Below are 10,418 nucleotides of genomic sequence, written 5' to 3' on the forward strand. Positions count from 1 at the left end.
TGCCACAAGAAAATGAATGCTCTTTAGCTGTTCTTTCCTACTTGCGCCAACACCACCACAAAATACGGAGAAAAATACTTATCTAATGGTTATTTTCATAAATCCGGGGGGGGGGGGGGTCAACGGGAGCGTATGTCCAGCCAGTCGTGAGCGTGAGCGTGAACTCTCGCGCCCTTGAAAATCACTACCAGGGGGCACGACCTAGAACGGCTCTGATTGGCTGGAGCTACACGCCCGTTAACCTGATTGGTCTATACGTAATTCGGGGGTACATCTTTAAGAAATAAAATTTGAATGGAATAGAATACTAAAAATAAATTCAGTAAAATGTGGCAATAAAAAGCACCTTACAAAACATATAGGAAAATAGTTAAAACATAATAGAGGAAAAATAATAAAAACTGTATACAAGAAAATAAAATAGTGTATGCTTAAAATAAAAGAAAATGTAATGTAATTGTTCACAGAGAACGGAAGTTGGCCATTTTAGGGGGTATTCGTATACATCCAGACAAGTAGATATGTACGTATATGTAAAGATTAATATCCAGGTGGACCTCAGGGTACACTACAATAATAATAATAATAATAATAAACTAAAATAATATAATATCTCAGCACGCTTGGCCATAGTCGACTGACAGCGGTTGACAGAGACAGAGTCAAAGTTTAAAAGAGAGAGAGAGAGAGAGAGAGAGAGAGAGAGAGAGAGAGAGAGAGAGAGAGAGAGAGAGAGAGAGAGAGAGAGAGAGAGAGAGAGAGAGAGAGAGAGAGAGAGAATGAGAGTTGGAAAAGGGAGAAATATAGAAAGGGAAGGGCTGTGGAAATGAAGAAAGTGAAAAAAAGGCGGGGAGAGGGGAAAATGAAGAAATAGAAAGAGAAAAAGAGAGTTGTAGATAGAAAGGCAAAGAGTTAAACACGTAAACACGAAAGTTGATAACTGAGCAAACAGATACATAGCTAGCCCGAAAAAGAGAAAGAGGCATGGCTTCAAGAAAGTGGAAACAGATAGAGAAAGAGAAATAAGAAATAGGAAAGTAGAATAAACAGATATTGGTCATATTCTAAATGACAAGGAAGAAGAAGAAAATGTGAAAAGGGAAGATAAAAAAATAGCTAACATACGACAATTACGATAACGACCATATTCGGTTTAGCATTAGTGACTACAACCACCCTCATTCCCACTCCCTCTCACTATTGATGGTAATACTCGCTAACACGAAATATCTTTCGTGTTAGCGCTATTTCCATAATCAGTGTTGCGAGATAACTACAAAATAAATGTAATTACTCGGCAATAGTACAAAGACGATAGTATTGTCATAATTAATTCGGTTTAAGAGAAAACTAGATAAGGCACGCAGATTACGAGAGCGTGAGAGATAGAAAAAGGGGCGGAGAGAAAATGACAGAGATGTATGTTTGTATGTGTGAACACACACACACACACATATGTGTATGTGTATATATATATTAGTGTGTGTGTGAATACACACACACACACACACACACACACACACACACACACACACACACACACACACACACACACACACATATATATATATATATATATATATATATATATATATATATATATATATATATATATAAGTCTGTGTGTGTGCGCATGTGTATACATTTGTGTATATACGTATGTGTGTATATTTATGTATGTACTGTATATACACCTTTTGAAGGCAATACCGTTCTTCCCTAGCGATAATTATTAAGTAAAAGATTAAAATACTAAGAGTCAGGTTGGCCGAGTGGTCTAAGGCGCCAGATTTAAGCTCTGGTACACGAAAGTGTGCGTGGGTTCGAACCCCACACCTGACAATTAATTGTTATTTTTACTTCCACTTTGAAATGAAGGCGGGCATGTGCAAAAACAGCTCGTGGAGGTGAGATGAGTTAAAATATCCGTTTCATGTACTTTCTTCTGTTTATCTACGTTGCCCAAGAGGGTTGTCACGTCTTTTTCGCACTTGGAGGCAAGGTCCATATACTTGTATAGACCTTGCTTGAAGGTTAAATCGAGCAGATGATAATGTACTTCACTTCTATCGCATGATCATATATCCATCTGTAATAATAATCAATAATTTCCCAAAAGGAAGGAAGAAGGTGCTTATGTATGAATATTATCGCTGTCTCGGGCTCAGTATTTAGCGTAAACAGTGTATTGAATGACACGTCACTGGCATGAGTGTTTCTATTCCGAGAAAATGACGGTAACAAAAACGGATCAAAGCGCAGGCGAGTTTGTTGTCGACATCAGATGATCAAGAAAACAGCATTGTAATCTGAGAAGAAAGTTTGATTACTCAGGCAAGTGATGGCATAGCTTACTGCAGATCACTGAGATCAGAAACGGTGTGTTTATTTTATAGTTTTGAAGAACAAGGTCAGGAATTACGAGTGTTAAGCAAGTGTTCTCTATAGGTTCTAAAGAGATTAAAATGTATTGAATGGATACATGTAGCTAATATCTGCGATTAAATAAGTCTTTATCTGGAGTACTGAGTCTTATTTTCTATCCCCTCTTTCTCTCCCATTTCTCTTTTTATCTGATCTTCGTTATCTGTACTCACAATCAGTTTATCTTCATATTCCATCCCAAGGTTAAACTATGCAAAGGAAAATACGTTTAAAAAAATCGCATGATCAGTGTTGCGTCATTCCTAGAATTATACACAAAGTTTCCATATACATATTTTTATTACTACTATTGCTAATTACCAACGGTCATTGATAGAGAGGGTATAGGAGAGGCGACCATTAGCATTAATTGCAATGACAATATAAATGTATATATATATATATATATATATATATATATATATATATATATATATAATTATTTTCATATAATTTATTTCTCATCATTGCAGTGAACAGGACTTATCTATTAATGCATTATGATTATATTAATTACAATCATCATATTCATTATTACCGTTAATTTTGTTATGATAACATTAATATAAATGCTGTTACCATTATTATCACTATCATTGTGATTATTTTTTGTTATATTATTATCATCATTGTTACTCATAAATTCATTAATATCTCCAATATCATCCTCATTCTTATTATCATAATGACTGTTATTATCATATTTGTTGCTAACATCAGTATTATCGTTTTTTTTATATTGTTGTCATTATTGTTCACACAATTATTTCATCATTAGTAATATCACAATTATCATTGTAATCATCATTAGCATTACAATTATCATTATCATTATTAACCACCATTATTCTTTGCTAGGTTATATATCATTATTGTTTGTTATTATTGCTATTATCAATATTACTATCATCACTGTTATTGTGATTATGGCAATTGTTAGTATTGTCATCATTACCATCATCATTATTGTTATTATTACTATTACTATTATTATTTTTATTATCATTATTTTTATTGTTGTCTTATTATTATTATTATTATTATTATTATTATTATTATTACTGTTATTGTTATTACTACTACTACTACTATTATTATTATCCTTATCATTATTATCATTATTATAATGTAATTAATCACTAGTATTAACGTATTCATTGTTACTATTATCATTACTATGATAATTTCTATTAGAATCTTAATTATTATTACCGCTATTACCGTAGTGAATCAGTTTACTTAATGACTAATTAAGAACTATCCACGGCAGTCACTTCCTCCCTTTGGTTCCTTCTGAGCACTAGATAGGATGAGGGAGGCAGGTCAAATGTAAAGAAGGATTGGGGTTTATATAAGATGTTAATAAACGAAGTGCGGTGCACTGGTTCTGTTATTGCTACGTGTAACATTTCATTTTCAAGGCATATTGGCACTCTTTTATAATTTTATCCTTCCCCCCCCCCCTCTCCTGATTGGGTTATCACTGTACGATAAGGGTACGGACATCCAGTCAGCCTCCAGGTTCCCCAACCCAGTGATCTCTTTACTGTACATCTGGTGAGCGATTGCAACACACAGTGACTTAACAAATATGTGTTAAGAAACGAAAGAACAGGCAAATGTGGATGTGAACAATTATTAAACTGAACACTGACAACCGATACATCCATGTAGTCTAGCATTTACAAGTGATACCGAATCGAAGTCAAAGTAAACCGTCACAAAGTCATCATTGTGTGTTTATTTATCACATATCAAGTACTTATGGTCTAGAAATCATATTTCTATTTCTCTTCAGAACATCTTAGTATAAACCAGTGGTTCTTAACCGTGACGAAACCCACAAACCTGCCGCTAACGCAAAGAAATTTCTTTTAAAATTGAAAACAAATTGCATTAATATTTCAGATGGTATATGGCAAATGTATACAAAGTAAGCAAAAGTAAAAATCTTAATTTGTTATTTTTCTTTTTTTTTTGTTCTTGCAAAATGTTTTGGTAGGCATTTGCCGAACACTAAGTTTGGTTCCTCGAAACCAAGGTATAATCAGTGATCTTGCAAAAGGATATTAAAAATCTGGGGATAATATTTCTTAGTTTCCCCAGAAAAAAAACAGTAATAATAATTTCTTTAATAATGAAGGTGAATCTAAAACCAGTGCAGATTCACCAATATTTATTAAGAGAAACAGTGACAAAAGTTTTAGCTGCCACACGTGATTAAACATAACCATTACAATAGGGATTAAGGTAAGCTCTCCTACGACTTGGTAACTTAAGAGCAACTCCAGGAAGAAGCGTTTGCAATGTTGTATTTGCCTGACTCAGTGCACTACAGTGAAACACAATCTCACACCGTAATCGTATCTTAACATGAATTTATGAATGAATATATGTGTGTGTGTGTGTGTGTGATCATAGTGTATACTTTTTCCCTATTTATATAATACTGACTAGCTTCTATCCGGAAATCAATATACTTTTCTTGTTCTACACACCTACTTAAATCTCATTTCATTTTTATCATTTCATTTTTATGATTACAAAAAACAACTGAGCGATGAACAGCGTAAGCAAACATAACTGAAACTGGCGGACAGGAGGCCTCCATAGAGCGAAGTGGCTGGTGTGGTTGATTTATTAGTCTACAGCTAACCATTAGCATAACATAAAACTTATAGGAAACAGGCAGTGCAGACTGCAAGTTACATTTACCTCACTCTCTCTCCTCTCCTCTATTTCTTCTCATTTTCTCTTTTCTCATTCTCTCTCTCTCTCTCTCTCTCTCTCTCTCTCTCTCTCTCTCTCTCTCTCTCTCTCTCTCTCTCTCCCTCTCTCTCTCTCTTTCTCTCTCTCTCTCTCTCCACACACACACACACACACACACACACACACACACACACACACACATAGACGCACAAACAAACAAAACTGATACACAAAGTGCCTAGCCCTAAAGAAAAGACAAAAAATAAGCTCGGAAAAAATGACCACAAACAAGTAGTTGATAAAACCAACGAGGCAAATCACGACCCGGCCACATTAAAACGGAAGTGGTGACCGGAGAGGAGGCAACTGACTCCCCCTGAGAACGCCATAACATCATCAACATTTTGCAAACATCAGGAGGCTACTCCTTCCAACTCCAAACAGAGTTACCAGCTTACCTGCCCTCCCGCCCGTTTCAAGGTGTCAACGAGTTGCGTTTTCGGAAGTTCGCCAACAAAAATCTCCAGTAGCCTCTATTTGCAGCCAATCTTTTGCTCCGTTGGCCCAGATTTTGATGTCATCATGCCACGTTCACGTTGTCGCCCAAGTTTTAAGCGGTAGCTGAATAACGGTGGAGCCTGCCTGTTTTACACGTGGTCCACCGGGTTTCTTGGTTATTCAAGATGCTACAAGGTCTCACAAAGCCTTAGGCAAGCATTTGCTCCCGAGCTAAAGATGTCGCTACCCCTTTGCGACATTTCGATCACCGAAGGCAGAGGACAGGAACCATTTCTGTCCTCTGGAAACGAGCAATCCAGTTCTCATCTCGACTCATTTCAATCGCCCCCACCCTGCGAAAAAGTCTCGAGAGAAAAATTGCTATTCTAATGTCGAACATTCACATCTGAATGAGATCATCTTGGAAACTTTGGAAACTTTAAAGGAAGCTCCACCGTCCATCCACTACATAGTTGATCATAACTACGTCACCTCAACAAGCGACTGGAGATGGCTACCGTCACCATCACGCACGAGAGACATTCGATTTCCTCGATCACACCGTCGTAATCAGAAGATGAATTCCTGGATTTCACGAGGGTTGAGATCTCCTTCATCGACCTCCACTCCCACAGAAGTCGAACAAAAAGCAAGGATCTGACGAGCTCGGGCGTCAACAAGTCTGTGTCTATTATCATTCTCAATTCCTCATAAGACGGGAGAGTTTAAATAGCATCGTGAGCTTCTGGAGTTGTGGTATAGAGCTTAAATTTGTGCCCCAAATTGTAATATAACCAGATATGTCGGCTATACCTTACCTATTGTCAAAAATCTGCAATGACAATTTTACTTAGGCAACAATCACACACACACACACACACACACACACACACACACACACACACACACACACACACACACACACACACACACAACACACACACACACACACAAAATGTATGATGTGTGGATTGGCCATGGCTTCTACTGCCAGTAGCACACAACCCTCAGGTAATGAAAGAATGTGCACGGACGAGCCTGGAGCTCATTGGAACTGTTGATGGTGAAACACTGCTTTTCTTGGAAGAAAGGTACCTTGGTACTGTGGGAGGAAGGAAAGAAGGTTATTAGCAAAATTATGGTAGAGAAACAAGCATAACTGCGTGCAAACCATAGCATTAAAAATATCGCCCGTTGGCAGACCCTTGCGGATTGTGTGTCTGCTCTTGGGCGATTTCGATGCCAGCGATCCTGATGGGAAACCAAAGTGACAACAACTGTATGTATGCAAGATCTATATAAACCTTGGACCTAGGCTGACCCAGCCACACCGAGAGTCGTCACCGTTCCTCAAGACCTCCTGCCTTGGCCCCCCGAACTGGGCCCGCCTCGCCGCAAGCACCATTTCTAATTTACACTATCTTACAGTATTTACCGCTGTTATATTCTTTCTGCAAATAGAGTCAAGCCGTACACAAACAAAACTGATCATGGTCTATCATTGGTACCCACCATTCTCACGTAGGAGGTTCTATACCTAAAATAAAGCCTCTTACAGTAATGATAACATACGTTGACGAAGAGTGATCATAAAAGAGGCAGGGCGAGAGATGAAAGAGAGAGAAAGGACTAAAAAAAAATAGTGTGGGGGAGGAAGAAATAGTGAAAGAAATAATGTGAAAGAGATCTTGAAATGGTGAAAGAGAGAGAGAAAAGAGCCCCATCCCCCCCCCCCTTTCACAATTTTTTTTTCTCGCAAATCCACCAGAGAACCACCTCCTCAAAAAAAAAAAAAAAAAAAAAAAAAAAAAAAAACACGCTTGCACTCCTTACCACAGGCAAAGACAACACCGAAGGGTCGAGCAAGTCGCCGTCGGGCCAGCGGGTCTCCCAGCTCAGGGATGAACTGTCCCGCGAAGCTACGAGACTTATCCAGGCGTGCACGCTGTCATCTGGTGTTTGTGTTTTAGAACATAATTGTAATTATTTTTGAGGCTTCGTCATCATCACTTTCATCATCATCACCACCATCGTCACATCATCTTCATCACTATTATCAATACTACTAACACCCTCTATAATCATGGATGATAATGGCATTATTACCATCTCCATTCTTATTATCATTGCAAAAAACTGACCCCCATTACTATTTTCCACACGTTATCTAATTAATTTATTAGCTTTACTATCATTTTATCATGGCAGATATTATCATCATAACAAGATTGATAAAACTATAAATAAATATTCACACCCCTCGAGGACTTGGTATTAGCCAGAGACATAATTTAAATGTCCTCGGGAGTCTTCTTATCATCATAACGTTTAGTATTTTCAGCATTTACTGATGGCAAATGATGTTGATACAACTACTGCTACTACTCTTAATTGTAATAACAATACATATAATAACAATCATAGTAATAATAATGTTAAGGATGATAATGAATATATTATAATAATAATAATAATAATAACAATAATGATAATGATGATAATGACAATAATAATAATGATAATAATTATAATAATTACAATAATAATAATAATAACAATAATAATAATAATAATGATAATAATAATAGAAAATAATGATAACAATAATAAATTATAATGTATACAAAAGCAATATTAATAACATAAATTACAAAAAGGTGATGATATTAATAATAGTAATTAAAAAAATACTATTCGATGTTTTAAATATATCACGATGAACCTTTTTATTATAGCAAAGGTTACCATATTTGGTATTTACTTACAACTAAGTATATAAAAAAATAATATATATATATATATATATATATATATATATATATATATATATATATATATATATATATATATAAGTAAATAATCATTCCTATAAATCACTGTTCCAAACACCATTAATCACCTGTTATATACCCTTCAGATATCTACACGTTAGCATCATAACACTGACTTTATTTGGAAACTTATTAATGACAGTATAAAAAAAAATGGATGAATGAATGGGTAGTTTAATTAATACTGACACTGATCGAAAAGTTCCTGGACCTGCGTGTCGTTAAGGGCAGTAGGCGGTCGACCTCCCTCGGCCAGACACACAGTCAATAGGTTGTCATAAGTACTGTTGCTGGTTGTTGCTTTCGAGAGGAAAAGGTTCGGTCTAGGGAGCATGCAGGGGGTTCAAGTGGGGTAGTGGTGGAGGTAGGGGTAGTGGAGGAGGTAGGGGTGGAGGAGGAGGTAGGGGTGGGGGTAGGGGTGGAGGTGGAGGTGGAGGTAGGGGTGGAGGTGGGGGTAGAGGTGGAGGTAGAGATAGGGGTGGGGGTGGAGGTAGAGGTGATGGTGGTAGAGGAGGAGGAGGCGGTGGTGGAGGTGGAGATGGAATGGAGGTGGAGATGGAGGTTGTGGTAAAGATGGAATTGGAGGTGGACATGGAGGTGGAGGTGGTGGTGGTGGAGGAGGCGAGAAGAAGAGGTGGAAGTGGTGGCAGAGATGGAGTGGTTGGGGAGGTGGGGGTGGAGGAGGAGATGGAGGTGGTGGTGGAGGAGAAGGAAAGAAGAAGAAGGGGAGGAGGAGGAGGAGGAGGAAGAGGAAAAAAAAAAGACGACGATGATGATGAAGATGAAGATGAAGGTGAAGATGAAGATGAAAATGAAGATGAACATGAACATGAAGATGAACATGAAAATGAAGATGAAGATGAAGATGATGAAAATGAAGATGAAAATGGAGAACATGGGGAGGAGGAGGTATTAGAAGAAGGAAGAGGGAGAGAATAAAAATAGTAATATAGGCCTGCTAGTTTTTCTCTTCATCATCATCGACTGTCATTATTGTCATGAAACACATCATCGTTATCATCATTACTGTATTTATTCTTATCAAAATGACTCAATCTCGTCAGCATTACAATATCATTATCATTAATTCAATCAATATCCTTATATCATTATCATCATTTCAAACATCACCATCATTCATACATGCATTTTACATGAAACGTATACTACTCACAAGACACACATGACCCTCTGAGGAACCGGAGCCTGGCATGGGTTGGCGACGAAGCGGCCGGAGTTCTCGACGATAAAGCACTCTTGGTTACCGACGTCCTGGCTACTGTTCGACTGCGGGGGGAGACGGATGGATCAGTGGCGGAGCGACGGTATGGCGGATACATAAGCACGATTTCTATAAGCCTTTTTACCAATAGACCACGTGGCTGTTTGCCAAGTGGCTTCAAGTCCAATTTGGAACCATCAACTCAGCGAGGGCGTAGATGACGATTTTGTCTGACCTCGTCTGACCTCTCAGTTCGTGCCCAGCGCCCGACGTGGTAAGGTCGTTCCAGCCTTCGCCCTCAGGGCGGATTGGCCGGACACGTGACCCCGCGCTCTCCACTTTACTCTAAGGCATCGTCTCGTGTGTTGCCCTCACTAAGGATAAGTCCGATATGCGAAGCTTAGCCTCGCCCGGGCTATGCCATGAGGGAAGCCCGGCCTGTGTCGACTAATGCCGACTCGCTCACGTGTGTCAGCTGGTGCTGACTCGGCTGAACCTAGTCCTTACCCGCCGTGGTGCCCAGCCACAGCAGTAACCTCCAGGCGACAGTTGCAACTTCTCGCGCCTGGGCGGGGCGCGAACCGCCGACCCCTCGGATGAGAGGCCGACACGTTAGCACTGTACTAGCCCGGAGGCTTTCCCCTCACTGTGTTGTACTCTTATTAATAAAGAGTCAAGCCGTCATACAACTATCACTACCCCTGGTAGCCATTGTACTAAGGGTCCATAGACTT

The 10,418-nt window shown here is 38.6% G+C and overlaps 1 non-coding gene across 1 annotated transcript; it reads left to right on the forward strand.

The window, feature by feature from the left end:
- Positions 1-1,758: 1,758 nt before the first annotated feature.
- Positions 1,759-1,842, forward strand: Trnal-uaa. The gene has a single exon. It is a non-coding gene; the product is annotated as a tRNA-Leu (tRNA).
- Positions 1,843-10,418: the final 8,576 nt, after the last annotated feature.

Source organism: Penaeus monodon, chromosome 5 (assembly GCF_015228065.2).
Source record: "Penaeus monodon isolate SGIC_2016 chromosome 5, NSTDA_Pmon_1, whole genome shotgun sequence".
Lineage (NCBI taxonomy): Eukaryota > Metazoa > Arthropoda > Malacostraca > Decapoda > Penaeidae > Penaeus > Penaeus monodon.